We start from the raw sequence: 15,518 nt of genomic DNA, 5'->3' as shown, positions 1-15,518 counted from the left end.
GCAGCTCTCGTTGGCAGGTACCCACAGCTCTGGTCTCTAATATCCTGGATTCTCAAGGGCAATCCAGGCTTTACCTTCACAGCCTCCTGCAAAGGCCTCTCTACTAGGCCTCCATTCAGGGACACCCTGACACATGCCTGACCTCAGTGCCTTTATTCCATAGCTCCTTTATTTTATCTTTAACTCTAAGCCCAGAACCATGTGGCCAAAGATGCTAAGTTCTGCTGCTTGTTGGGGCTGGAACATGGCCCCTTCAATTACATCTTCACCAGTTTTTCATCTTAAACTCCCTAAGCTTGGCTGTCCTGAACCTTGTTCTGTAGACAAGGCTGGCCTCGGACTCAGATCTGCTAGCCTCTGCCTTCCCTGTTCTTGGATTAAAGGTGTGCCCCTCCACACCCAGCTCTCAGCTCTTCAGCGGGTCTTTTTACAAGTTGGAAACTTAGCTGAGTGATATCTTGCCCTGAGGTCACTACTAATTTTATTCCTTTTCTTTATCCAATTTTCTCCCTGAACACAGAATTTAGCTCTACGCCACTTACTGGTGCTCTTTTTCTCCTCAAAATTTACATTTTGTAATTTATCCTGCTCAGCATACTCCTTTTCATTATAAATCCTCACTAGAGTTACTACCAATAACCATAGGACAGTCTATATGGATGTTTTGAGATTTCCTCTGCCAATATAATTAATCCAAAACTCTTCACTTTAGCCTCAGGTAGATTCTTCAGATAAGAAAAATAGGCAGTCACTTTCTTCACCAAAATATTACAAGAATTATGTAATTCTTCTCTGAAACCTCTTGAGCCAGCTTCTGACATCTCAAATAATTATTAGCACCGTTGTCTAACATGATTCTACTAGTATGACCCATTAAGCAGTGCTTAAAGCATTCCACTAATTTCCAAGCTCAAAGTACCAAAGTCCAAATTCTTCCAAAATAAACACATGGCCAGAGCCATCACAGCAATATCCCAGTCCCTGGTACCAACTTCTGTCTTAGTTAGGGTTTCTATTGCTGTGAAGAGATACCATAATCATGGCAACTTTGATAAGGGAAACATTTAATTGGGGCGACTTGCTTACAGTTTCAGAGGTTTAGTATATTATCATCATGGCAAGGAACATGGCAGCATGCAGGCAGACATGGCGCTAGAGAAGTATCTGAGAGTCCTAGATTTTGCAGACAACAGGAAGTTGACTGACAGTCACACTGAGGGAAACTTGAGCAAATGAGATCTCAAAGCCCTCCCCAATAGTGGCACATTTCCTCCAACAAGGCCATACCCACTCCAACAAAGACACACCTCCTAATATTGCCACTCTCTATGAGCTTATAGGAGCCAACTACATTCAAATTACCACAGGTTGGAATTAGGGGGTTAGGGTTGCGGCTAGAATCCCAAGTTAAGGTTAGAGCTTAAATTAGGGTTAGGTTTAGGGAGCCCTGAAGACTCATAAACAAATAATTATTTTTTTTGTTTTTATTGTTTGCTTTTTTCTGGGTTTTGATTTTTATGTTTTTTGTGTTTTTTTGTTTGTTTGTTTGTTTGTTTCTATGTTAACAGCTTTGGCTGTCTTGGAACCTGCTTTGTAGATCAGGCTGACTTTGAACTCACAGAGATCTGCTTGCCTCTGCCTCTGAAGTCCTGGGATTAAAGGTATGCGCCACCACACACAATTAATTGTTGGTGGAAAAAGTAGAGACATAATGGTTAATAGGTGCCTCTGCTCCTGTAAACAGACCCTCACCCATGCCCAAATATACAATCCTAATGAAACTCATTGTGTTATTAAAAACAAGCAAACAAACAAACAAAACAAAACAAACAACACAGAAGACACCGGTGAGATGGCTCATTGGGTAAAAGCATTTACCATGGAAGTCTGATGACTTGAGTTCAATACCCAGAACTCATGATAAAAAAAGAGAACTGATTTCCAAGTGTCCTCTGATTTCCACACATACATGGGAAGCCATGGGATATGTGCAAGTGCACACACACACACACACACACACACACACACACACACATGCACACATACACACACACAGACTCGGGTCGCCAGGCTTGGCAGCAGCATCTTTACTCACTGAGCCAACTTGCCATCCCTAACGCTGGCACTTTGGATTGCCCTAGCTAAAATACACAGAGAAAAAGTTGCTATAGTGATGTCTGGCGTATTGTTGCTTAGGACACGCTCATTACATCATCCGTCTGATCCCATCTTCTCACTTTGTTTCTCATAATATAGTTTAATAGCTTCCTGAGTAATTTATTTCGATTACAGTCGGAGTTGGAGTTCTCCCTCGCCTTTCCTTTTGAGGCCACTTGAATGGTTTTAATTACTTGCTGAATATTTTCAGTATGTGTGAAGAAGAACGTAAAAAGTCTCTGGGGAGCTGACTTGGAGGTTCAGCAAGCTTGGTGGTGAGAAGTGCTTAGCCTGCTGTGTTTCAGGGTGGACAACCCCTGCTCTTCAGTCCAGAGCAGTACACGGAACAACGGTTCAGCTCTGCCTCAGGGAAGGCTTCATGCTCCTTCCACTGAAGCTCTTAGAAGCAGATGTTGAGTCAGGAATTACAGAAAGGCCGACATCCTTTCTGCTGGCCTTGGTGTTGATGAATGAAAGGTTTTAAAGAAGAAAACAAAATGAAAGCTATATCAACAGTATTTCCTCTGACTAACACGGTCTTTAAACTGTCAAGCCCTGTCTCACTCTTGACTTCTTCCCACCCTTCTTGCATTCAGTGGTTTATTTCCTCCTTCTCTTTGTTGTTTACAATTCTGTCTGTGTTTCTCATAAAGACATATCAAACACAGAAAATCAAAACAAATCGTATTGTAGTTAGAATTTTTCTTTGGCCACAAACCAGCTCCCCAATAAACACACAGAGGTTTATTATTAATTAGGAATGCCTGGCCTTAGCTTATGCTTGTCCCACTAGCTCTTTTGACTTTTTTAAAAACCTGTTTCTATTCATCTATGTTTTTGTCTCAGGCCTTTTTTTACCTACTGTTTTTTTTTTTCTTTTCATTCTGTATGCCCTATTTTCCTGCTTTCTCCATGTCTGTCTGTCTGGTCCCTGGTGTTTCCCTGGTGTCTCTTTTTCTTTCTTTCCCTGAGCCTAAATTCTTTCTCCTACTTACTTTCCCTGCTCCAAGGTCCACCTATACCTCCTCCCTCACTATTGACTGTTCCGCTTTTTATTAGAGCAATCAGATGCCTTAGGCAGGTAAGGGAAAATAGCAGCACATCTTTACACAGTTAAACAAGTGTAACACATCTTTGCCTAGTTAAACAAATGTCCCACAACATTATATTTACACTAATGTTGCATCGAGTAAATGCATTAAAGATCACTCACACAAAACACCAACATGCAGTGAGTTTGAATGCATGAGTAATAAACTTGAATCACCAATAATGCATCAGTGTTGCTTTAAAAAAAGCAATGAAAGCACTTCCCCTCCATGTCATTTAACAAAGAGAGCAAGAGAGAGCCCAGGTTGGAATCCTTGTCTTCCTTTTGTCTTCTGTGGTTCCCGACTGCTGTATGAGCCTGAATCTGTGCCTGCCTGAATGCTGCCTTGTGAATCCTTCTGTCCCTGTCTCTGTTTGTTCTTAACGCCAGGTCTCTGCCTGGTTGAACAGCACAAAAAGCATCAGGCAGGAAAAGGAAGGATTCTTTGCAGAAATCTTTAACAGTGTTTTACACATGACTAAGTCACTGACCCTACCTAACCCAGAAACAAGCACTATCCAGTGATATCCAAATTCTGCTTTCTGCATTTATGGCAGGTATTCATTTTATAAGGCCACCTTCAGCTTAGTCTCTTCTTTCAACAAATGATTATCAGAACACATATACAAACCACATGTGTTACTCTTGGATGGGGCATGAAGGGTACATCACTTAGACTGCAAAAGCTGGTTACATGGGAAATCTAGACAAGTAAGATTGGTTGTTAGATTGTTCTCTTAAAAGCAGGCTAAACGCTTTTGCCCCATCTACTGCAAGAATGAAGACCATTCTAAGCAATCAGACTGCTGACATTGAAGAAAATGCGGACATCACTCTGAAGGTGCACACAGTCGCTGTGAAGGGTCCTGAGGTGGTTTGAAAGAAAATGACCCCAAAAGGGAAGGGCACAGTTAGGAGGTGTGGCCTTGATGGAGGAAGTGTGTCACTGTGCAGGCGGGATTTGAGATCTCTTTTCGCTCAAGCTTTTCTCAAGGTGACAGTCAGTAGACTTCCTGCTGCCTGCAGGATGTAGGACTCTCCGTTTTAGCACCACATTTGCCAGCATGCCGCCATGCTCCCCACCATGATGATAATGGGCTGGACCTCTGAAACTGGTAAGCGAGCCCCTTCAAAGGTTTTCCTTAGAGGTGTTGCCGTGGTCATGGTGTCTTTCACAGCAGCAGAAGCCCTAACTAAGACACAACCCTCTAACGCCCACATGTGCATTTCCTTTGCTCCTTTTCTTCTTTCTTTCCCTTCCTCTGTAATGTTTCTTAAGCCTCGGAGGAGGTGATATGTATGCCCCATCTCTGACTTAATTAATATTCAACAGTCATTTATTCTCGGCACTTTGGTTATGAATCACCGTGGTTACTACTGATCATTGCCAAAGGAAGCTTCTCTGAACAAAGCCGACAGCAGAGTTGATTTATGGGTATAAACCAGTTTGTCAGGGATGCTCGTGCACCAGGGCCTGTCACTCCCCCAGCCGCAGCCTTCTGAACAGGTTTCTGATACCAGACACAAATTCTCTCTTGTAGAAAGTGTTTCAGTGCCAATCAGAGAGCAGTTAGCAACCCCCACCACAGACTCGTCGCTATTGCTCCAGTGGGCACATCTTCCTGGGCAGTCGGTATTGTTGTACTCGGGGTCCACAGCAGAGTAAGACTATTGAGGACAATCCTTTAACAGTCGCCTTCAGAGCAGCTTCTAGCCCAGTTCCGGTTTGATTCCCTCTATGTCCTGTGACCAGGACATGTGGTGTCTTCAGCAATTGGGTCTTGCCATCCGGTTCTGGTTGGAAACCAACAGCAGTGGCATTTGTTGCTCTGTCGTGGGGATCTCTGGGGCCTGCCATACCAAGAACTCGTAGGAAGGTAGACAGTCAGAGCACTGCAATTTCATCAAACTCTTAATTTTTTTAAAATTAGCTTACCAATTGTCTTAGTGTTTTACATCAATCAGTAATTAAGAAAATGTCTCACAGGCTTGCCTACAGTCCATTTTATTGAGGAATTTTCTCAACTGAGGCTCCTTCCTCTCTGAAGACTCTGTCTTGTATCAAGTTGGCATAACACTATCCGGGACAGCTGACCCTTTGTTAGCTTGACACACAAACACATCACTGTTAAGCCTTAACTTCCTTTTCTTGTTCATCCCCAAGATTAGACATTAATAAAGACATCACAATATAAAACATTTTACAAAAATTTGCAAATTTTTGCCAGATGGTGGTGGTGCACGCCTTTAATCCCAGCACTCATGAGAGAGAGGCAGGTGGATCTCTGTGAGTTTGAGGCTAGCCTGGTCTACAAGAGCTAGTTCTAGGACAGGCTCCAAAGCTACAGAGAAACCCTGTCTTGAAAAACAAAAACAAAAACAAAAAAATACAAACTTTAAATATATCATAGCCATAGTATAACTTTAAAAGTTATCTCTTTAAAACTACCCGATCTCAGGGCTGGAGAGATGGCTCAGTGGTTAAGAGCATTGACTGCTCTTCCAGAGGTCCTGAGTTCAATTCCCGGCAACCACATGGTGTCTTACAACCTTCTATAATGAAGGCATACATGCAGGCAGAATACTATATACATAATAAACAAATAAATCCCTTTAAAAAAAACTACCCAATCTCTTTTAAAGTCCAAATTCTCTGAAAAACCTCAAAATCTCTTTTATTCAAAAAGTTCAAAGTCTCTCAACTGTAGGCTCATATAAAATTAAAAATAGGGGCTGGGGAGATGGCTCAATGGTTAAGAGCACTGGATGCACTTCCAGAGGTCCTGAGTTCAATTCCCAGCAACCACATGGTGGCTCACGGCCATCTGTGATGAAATCTGGTACCTTCTTCTGACATTCAGACAGAACACTGTATACATAATAAATAAATAAATCTTTTTTAAAAAATTAAAAATAAATTAAGTTGGCATAAGAACAGACAGGAGGACCAATGGAACCGAATAGATGACTCAGATATCAATCCACACATCTTCAAACACCTGATCTTTGATACGGAGGCAAAAAATATCAAATGGAAAAAGAAAGCTTATTTAACAAGTGGTGCTGGAATAACTGGATATTAACATGTAAAAGAATGAAAATAGACCCATATCTATCACCATTCACAAAACTCAAGTCCAAATGGATCAAAGACCTCAACATAAAGCCAGCCACACTGAACCTTATAGAAGAGAAAGTGGGAAGTACACTTGAACGCATTGGCACAGGGAACCACTTCCTAAATAGAACCCCAGCAGCACAGACACTGAAACAATTAATAAATGGGACCTCCTAAAACTGAACAGCTTCTGTAAAGCAAAGGACACGGTCAACAAGATGAAATGACAGCCTACAGTTTGGGAAAAGATCTTTATTAACCCCACATCAGACAGAGGTCTGATCTCCAAAATATACAAAGAACTCAAGAAATCGGACACCAAAAGATCACATAATCCAATAAAAAAAAATGGAGTACAGATCTAAACAAAGAACTCTCAACAGAAGAATCTAAAATGGCTGAAAGACATTTAAGGAAATGTTCAACATCTTTGATCATCAGAGAAATGCAAATCAAAACAACTCTGAGATTCCATCTTACACCTATAAGAATGTCCAAAATCAAAACCACTGATGACAATTTATGCTGGAGATGTGGTGGGGAAAAGGGAACACTTCTGTATTGCTGGTGGGAATGCAAGCTGGTACAACTCCTTTGGATGTCAGTATGGCAATTTCTCAGAAAATTAGGAAACAACCTTCCTCAAGACCCAGTAATACCACTTTTGGGTATATATCCAAAGGATGCTCAATTGTGCCACAAGGACATGTGCTCAACTATGTTCATAGCAGCACTGTTTGTCATAGCCAGAACCTGGAAACAACCTAAATGTCCCTCGATCGAAGAATGGATAAGAAAAATTTGGTACATTCACACAATGGAGTACTACACAGCAGAAAAAAATAATGACAGCTTGAATTTTGCAGGAAAATGTATGGAGCTAGAAAACATTATTTTGAGTGAGGTAACCCAGACACAGAAAGACAATTATCACATGTACTCACTCAAAGGTGGTTTTTAAAAATAAAGCAAAGAAAGCCAGCCTACAAACCAAAACCCCAGAGAACTTAGACAACAATGTGAACACTAAGAGACTTACATAGATATAATCTACGTGGGAAGTAGAAAGTAGAAAAAGACAAGATCTCCTGACTAAACTGGGAGCATGGGGACCTTGGGGGAGGATTGCAGAAGGGAGGGGAGAGGCAGAGAGGGGAGCAGAGAAAAATGTAGAGCTCAATAAATATCAATAAAAAATGTAAAAAAAATAAATTAAGTATGTTCTACCTTTAAGGAGGAAGAACCAGGGCACAGTTACAATATGTCCAAAGCAAAATCGAACTCCAACAAGGTGTATTCTAGGATCCACTCGCAATATTCTGGGTTCCTTCAAAGGGCTTGGGTTACTTCTCTCTCTCTGTCCTCAGCACACAGTTTGTCTCCTAGGCTCAGGCTGGCTCCTCTCCACACCTGCTTCTGTGCTTAATGGGTATCCCATGGTACTGGCATCTCCAAATGCTGGGGTCCCTACTGCAACCTGGCTACACTTTCGCCAATAGCCTCTCCTGGCCTCTCTTCAGGGACTCCAGCCCTGCCCCACAATGCCAGACCTCAGCTGCTCTCCCTGACCCCTTCACGCTTTCAAGACCAACACCACCTGGGTGACTCCTAGACCACCAAGTTCGGCTGCCAACAGAAGGTACAACGTTTTCCACTCTCGGAAGGCAGCTTCTTCATGCTGGCCCTGAGAACACACTTTCCAGAAGACTTCACCTCAATGATGCTGGTCTCTTCTTAATCAAAGCTGATTCTTTGGCTCCAGCCGACTACCATCAATTGTCTGCTGTGGGAGCTCCTTCTGCTCCTTTAGCCACCAGTCCACGTGGGCATGGTCTCTTATACTATAAATGCAACATACACATAAGTTTCCTTTGTGTCTCTCCATGGCTTGCTAATTCACTTCTTTTTAATAATAAATAACTTTCTATTGTCTAGATGTACCATGATTTATTTATCTATTCAATAACTAAAGGGTGTTTTGACCATTTCCAAGTCTTGACAGGACTAAAACCTCCATGGGCTTGATTGTAACTATTTACTTGGCTAAAAAACCTTTCAAGCCCCTTGGGTACGTGTCAGTGTGGCTGCTGATAGTATGGGTATATGTAATTTTGTGAGGAATTTTCACACGTCTTCTGTGATGGGGATGCTGGTGTGCTTTGCATTCCCACCAGCAATGAGAGTTCTTATCGCTTCTCATCCTTGCCAGTTTTTGATGTTGTCCCGTTAGAAATTATGGCCATTTTGATTGGTGCTGCTATATTTCATTGGTATTTAATTTGCATTTCCTTGAAATATATTTTCCATCTCTTACCATTTCTTTTTTTGAGACATCTTAAGATCTGTGGCCCACTTTTTAAAGGGGTTACTTATTTTTATATTGTTGGGTTTTCAGAGGTTTTTTTTCTTTGTGTGTGTGTGTGTGTGTGTGTGTGTGTGTGTGTGTGTGTGTGTGTGTGTATTATGGATAATAGCCCAGGCTGGGCTCAAACTTGCTTCCAGAGTTCTGGGATTGCAGGCATATGCTTCCGAGCTTCACCAAAGCCATTACTGTCAATGCGCTCTGGCTGAACAGTGCTTTTTCTTGCCGAGGATTGATCTTTAGTATCACGATAAAGAAGTCGCTATCAAAGTCAAGGTCATTAGATTTTTGTCCTTGTTATCTTTTAAGAGTTTGATCGGTATATTTTACACTTAAGTCTGTGATCCACGCTGAGTTAAGTTTTGTGACGTTTGTATGGTGTCCACATCCTTTGCGGCCTTCCACATGCATCCTTCTCTCCTCCCTGCCTCTTCCACCCATGTGGATTTCCAGTTGTTCAGTATCATTTGTTGAAAGAGATGATCGTTTCTCCATGGCATTGATCCTTGCTTCCTTTGCAAAAATCAGTCGATTATTTTCACGTGAGTCTATTTCTAGGCTCGCCACTATGTTTAATCGATCCATTTATCTGTTCCCTTTGCCGATCCCGCAAGATTACATAAATTGAGACCGTGTAGAATTGATGTTAACTATAGATTTTATGCATTGTTGGATTTGATTCCCTAATTTTTAAATGATTTCTGTTTCTATGTCCATAAGAGGTATTTGTAAGCAGTTTTCTTGAAAGGTGATTGGTTTTGGTATTATAGCGTTCTTAGAGGAGTTAGGAAGTATCCACTCAGTAGTCATCTTCTCAAATTACTATAATTTCCTGTGTGAATATCCACAGCCCACTTGGCCTGGCTCTTTCTGTTTTGGAGGCTTGTCCCTTGTTTATGAATTACTAACAGTGATGAGAAATTTAATATCCAGGAGATATTAAATATCCAGGAGAAGAGCAAGGCTGGACTCTTATCTTACCATAAATAGAGCTTAAATGCAAGACCTGAAACTATATAATTCTGAGGAGGAAATACAGTGATGTAATTCAGTGTCGCTAACTTATTGACACTGGTCCGAGGAATGTTTTTATTGGCTCTGACACCAAACACACAAGCAACAAAAGCAAACTGGTATGCTTAGGTGTCAGGTCAGGTTTTGGATATTTATCCTGCATGGTGTTCTCTCAGGTTATGGGTGCTAAGGTTTGGGTTTGGCATTACTTTGGGGAAGTTCTCAGTTATACTTATTTTGCTGGGGTTTTTTTCCCCCTGCTTTTTCTTCCCATTCTGGTTTGTATTACTGGTGTGTGGTAGAGACCAAAAGATCACTCAGCATGACCAATGTTCAAATTGAGAGTCTGTGTGAAGTTGGTGTGTGAATATCTGGAAAGAAAAACGTCTCACAGATCAATCTTGAATGCATATTACAGCAAGATTTTAAATACAAAAAACACAGAAAAACTCCATCCTTGTTGGCAGTTGCAGAGGGAAGTAAATAAGCAGTTTAACAAGAACCAAGAATATGCAGTTAGCTGGGGCATTTTAACCCCATTTCTAGAACATGGTTGGATGCTTTGTAATGGGACTTTTCAGGGTAGGGGTAGAAATCAAAGATGGCTTCAGCTGAGACAAGATGGAAACCTTTGTCCTGTTATATTACCCTTTTCAGCATGCTGTACCTCTGTAGTTCTACAGATCTTGGATAATGTATTTGTCAACATTTTTTAGAGGAGCAGAACTGATAGAATGAATCTATAATGAAGGGATAAATGGAGTGGCTTATAGACTGTGCTCCAGTTAGTCCAACAATGACTGTTTCCCTGAGGAAAAGGCCAAGAACTCTGTTTTGTGAACTGTGAGTTCACAAGACTGGATGACTCAGTTGGTCTTTGGTCTATGTTGGAGTCCTGAAGAAGTAGGTTCCAGCACCAACAAAGCAATGCTTCAACAAGTGGATAGATTAACTTTGCCGAGAGAGTGAGAAAAAACATGCAAAAGGCAAGCATTCGTCTATGTCCTTTTGTAGGACACACCTACCAGAAGGTGTGGCCCAGATTTAGGATGAGTCTTCCCACTTCACATGATCTAGGCTTAGGGTTGGTCTCCCCACCTCAAATGATCCAATCAAGAAAAATACATTGCCTCTGTGCCCAACTGCTTTAGTTAATTCCAGATGTAATCAAACTGACAACTTAGGCTAGCCAGCACAGAGAATTTGATGGGTTTTCCTCAGTTGTTTTCTATTGTCTCTTAGTTTTGTGGAGGACAGTGTGACATCCTCTAGCCTAGGACTTCTGCCTCCTTGCTTACATTACCTAATCCTGACTCCTGCCTACTTCTCCATGAAAAATTTTAGCATGTTTTTTCCTCCTCTTAGCTGTGGGGACTGCATCCAGAACATTGTGATGTTAGAATTCCCTTTGGCATCTCAATTATAAATGAGACATCAGCTTAGACAATGATGGATCAGTGGTGGGATCCATCATCTTGACTGAAACTCTTTAGATGTGCAAATCCTTGGCTATGTTTGAACCTTAATCTCACTTCAAGACCCTGAAAACAGGTGTGTGTGTTTGTGTGTGTGTGTGTGTGTGTGTGTGTGTGTGTGTGTGTGTGTGGTGGTAGTTATTGGATCTCTGTCTTCCCCTTTCTAATGTGGCTACCTTGAATAAATCTTCCTTTCATTTTCTACTTTGGATTGGCTTATTGAGGACCTCTGGTCAGTTCTGACACGGGGCACAAATTGTGACCCTCAAGTTTGGTAAGAACTCTAGTCTAGTTCTCAGGAAGTTTCCTGGTCTTTGTTTCTGCCCTGCAAGTTGTGACTGCTCTGCATTCACTTCTCAGTTGCTCCAATTTGAGGAGTAGCAGTTTGCCTGGAGACTTCACAGCTCTGCTTAGTTATGTAAAAGAAGTAATTTTTCAGTTTCTTTGGTGATTTTCTTGCTGGTGCTGAATGTGGTGGTTTAAATGAAAAAATCTTCCCATAGGATCAGGAAATTGGACCCTTGGTCCTCGGTTGGTGGCACTGTATGGGAAGTTACTGCAGCCTTGTTAGAGGAAGTATGTCGCTAGGGACAAGACCCAAGGGATGGGCCTTGAGAGTTTATAGCCTCGCTCCACTTCCAGTTCATTCTCTTTCCTTTAAGCTTTCAGTTGAAGATGTGATCTCACAACTTCACGTCCTTGTCACCATGCCTGCAGCTTGCTGGCATGCACCTCTTCCCTCAATCATGGACATCACAGTCTATCACTGAGAGAAGTCAGGGAAGGAACTTCAAGAGAACAGGAACCTGGAGGCAGGACCTGAATCAGACACCATGGATGAGGACCGTGATGTGAGACTGTTAGCTGAAATAAATCATGTGAGGCTGTTAGCTGAAATAAATCATTTTCTTTCCGACTTGCTTTTGATCAAAGTGTTTATCACAGCAATAGAAAACCCAACTGAGACACTAGTAATGCTTATGGAAGTCTATAATGAAAAAAAGGAAATGGGATAAAAAGAAATAAAAATATGCAGTTTGGAGATAAAAGATAGGTACTAAGACATCTAATATTCAGCCAAGGCACACGCTGAAAGTTGTGTTGTAAATCTTGGGATTAGCACAGTTTACGGAGATGCATCCTACTCCATTCTAGAACAATGGGAAGGATGCCTTGCGGCAAGACCTCACCCAGATAAACCTCCAATTTGTGAAAGAGAGCCTAGGGAGTTTTCTGCTCCTTGAAAGCTTCTGGATTTAAAAAAAAAAGTTACTGCTAATATGGTTCAAGGAGGCCAGGCTGGTCATGGCAAGCTGGCAGCCAGACTTGACAGTGCAGTCTCCTGTGATGCTGTGAGACAATGGTCTTGTATCCTGTAAAGATTTATTATTTATATTTTAAAAAAATGCTGATTGACCAGTAGCCAGGAAGGAAGTATAGGTGGGGCGACCAGAACAGGAGAATTCTGGGAAGAAGAAATAGGCTGAGTCTGCAGTCGACACAGAGGAAGCAAGATGAGAATGTCTCACCAATAAAAGGCACCAAGCCACGTGGCTAACACAGACAAGAATTATGGACTAGTATAAGTTATAAGCGTTAATAAGAAGCCTGAGCTAATAGGCCAACCAGTTTATAATTAATGTAGACCTCCGTGTGCTTCTTTGGGGCTGAACAGTTGTGGGACTGGGCGGGACAGCATCTACTATCAGCAAGCTGAGGCCAGGCAATACTAGGCATGGAAGTTTCTTCATTAAGACCCCACAATATCATTGTGTGAAGCTGTGGAGGTAAAGCCTTGGTTGCAGTGGTGATCCTGAGATACTGGTGATGACAGAGATGTGAGACATCTAGAAAGGGGAGCTGCACACAGCGAGTAGAAACAGCTCCAGAGAGGGACATGTGTTGCAGGCAGTGTACCTGGAGAGGCAGAGCCATTTGACATGGATCATTGAAAATGCAGGATTTGCTGCTTGCTCTTCTGGGTTTTGGTCTCACATTGATCCCATATTTCTTCCTTATATTCCCTAGTTCTCCCTTTTGGAATGGGAATATGTTCTGTACTATCATGCATTGGAAATAAGTAATTTGCCTTTCGATTTTATAGGAGTTTATAATTAAGAGATTTCTTTAAGCCTTAGAAGAGAGTTTGGACTTTGAAACAGTGTGGAGATCATGGAAAACTATGGGGACTTTTTTGAGTTGAATGAAACACATTCTACAGCATTGATATGGCCACAAACCATGGGAGTCAGGAACTGGAATGTGGTAGTTTAAGTGAGAATTTTCTCACATAGCTTCGTTTATTTGAATTTGAATACTTGGTCCCCAATTGGTGGCACTGTTTAAAACAGATAGTGAAGCCTGGCTTGAGGAAGGATGTCACTGGGCCAGTGGCTTATTTAGGGTTTCTACTGCTGTGAAGAGACACCATGACCATGGTAACCCTTATAAAGGAGTTATGGTTTCAGATTTTAGTCTGTTGTCATCATGGTGGGATACGGTGGTGTGCAGGCAGACATGGTGCTAGAGAAGGAGCTGAGAGTTCTCCATCTTGAACAGGCAACAGGAAATGGTCTGAGACACTGGGCAGAGCTTGAGCATGCTCAATGAGACCTCAAAGCCTGCCTCCACAGTGATACACTTCCTCCAAGACCACACCTATTCCAAGAAGGCCACGCCTCCTAATAATGCTACTCCCTTTGGCGGCCATTTCCTTTCAAACTACCATAGACAGACTTTGTGAATAGCCCCACACAAACTTCCAATTTGCTTCCTGTGCTTTTTGCCTGTGACTGAAGTCATGACCTTTCAGATTCCTGCTCCTGTCACTATTCCTTGCTGCCATGCTGCCCCTTTATTATGTACTCTCTAGAACTTTAATACAAAATAAACTCTTTCTTCCATAAGTCACTTTTGGTCATGGTATTTCATCACAGCAATAGAAAAGTAACTAATGCCATGAAAGTATAGTTATCTGGTAAGCAATGTTCTTGGAGAGATGGTGGGAATTGAACCCAGAACTTTCACATCTTAGGTCAGTGATCAGAGTTACATCCCTAGTATCCTGCTTTAAGATATGAACTTCCTAAGTTGCCCTTGTTGGCCTTGAATTCATGATTTTCCTGCTACATCTCCTTGTATGCTAGAATTACAAATTGAGAGCCTAACCCTAACCCTGGCTAAACAGATTGGAAACACACATGCCCGTGTGTGTGTGAATGCATGTATGTGTGTGTGTGTGTTTATGTCTGGGTTTCGGTCTGGGACTGGAGACAACTTATAGGAGCTGGTTCTCTATTTCCACATTGTGGGGCTCAGGGTTTGAACTCAGGTAGTCAGGCTTGGCAGCAAGCCCCTTTACTGTGTAACCCATCTCAGTGACCCACTCCTAAACAGACTGGCAAAATAATAGTCTTTAAGTATTATGTCTGTATTTATTATTTCCTGCCATCTTTATTTCTTTTTGATTTAAACATTCATATAAGATCATTTTCCTTCTGCTTGTTAAAATGCTTCTTTTAATAAGAGCATATTGATCTGTAAATAAATCTTCATGTTTGAAAAAATATTTATTGCTTTGTTGAACGATATCACTATTGGATATGTAAATTGAATTCCATGCCCCCCCTTTCATCCATGGAAGTCCTTACTCTCAATACCTCAGAATGTAATGTAATTCGGAAATAGGATTATCACAAAAGTAATTTTGTGATTTATGTATCTATATAGTGATAGAATGAAATCTCAATCCAGTATATCTGGTGCCTTAGACAAAGAAAGAGGGAGAATGCCATGTCCATGTGAGCGCGCAGGTTGAAGGTAACGTGATATAGCCCAGGCTGAAGTGTTCCAAAGCGGACCAGCAAAGCACCAAAACCTGGAAGAAGACATGCAACACGATCCCCTTCACAGCCCGAAGAAACCTTTAACTTTAATTGCAGAACAGCGAAACAAAGAGTTTCTGTAGATAGCATGACTGTAAACATATGATTAGCACATTGTCTCATGTCAGTGAAGATTAAAGATGTGGACTTTCTATGCAAACTTTATCAAGGAGGAGGAAAGAAAAGTGAGAAACTGAGAAATTAAGAAAAAGTGAGACAAACTTCCCAAAAGAGGGAGTGTTTTGCAAGAGAATAGGAAGTCGCTGAAGTTTCTTGTCTGGAGGTTTTTGTATGCATGTACCTTTGGCAACCCCGGGGAGCATTGATCGCCCACTGTTCATAGGTTTCCTAACTGGTTAGAGATGGCTAGGAGTGGTTGAAGCCCTACCGCACCACACCCCCACATCCACCTTTGATT

General features: G+C 41.7%; 1 long non-coding RNA gene across 1 annotated transcript in view; it reads left to right on the top strand.

Annotated features, from left to right (window-relative positions):
• The first annotated feature begins 4,231 nt into the window (after positions 1–4,231).
• The window catches only part of LOC146894717 (uncharacterized), a 44,004-nt gene continuing 32,717 nt past the window's right edge, over positions 4,232–15,518 (top strand). Inside the window, exon 1 of the long non-coding RNA XR_015001572.1 lies at positions 4,232–4,362. This is a non-coding gene — a long non-coding RNA (uncharacterized LOC146894717). The remainder of the gene's footprint in view (positions 4,363–15,518) is intronic.

The sequence above is a fragment of the Myodes glareolus genome, chromosome 4 (genome assembly GCF_982192425.1).
Source record: "Myodes glareolus chromosome 4, mMyoGla1.1, whole genome shotgun sequence".
Taxonomy (NCBI): domain Eukaryota; kingdom Metazoa; phylum Chordata; class Mammalia; order Rodentia; family Cricetidae; genus Myodes; species Myodes glareolus.
This window is presented reverse-complemented; position numbering and strand designations above follow the sequence as displayed.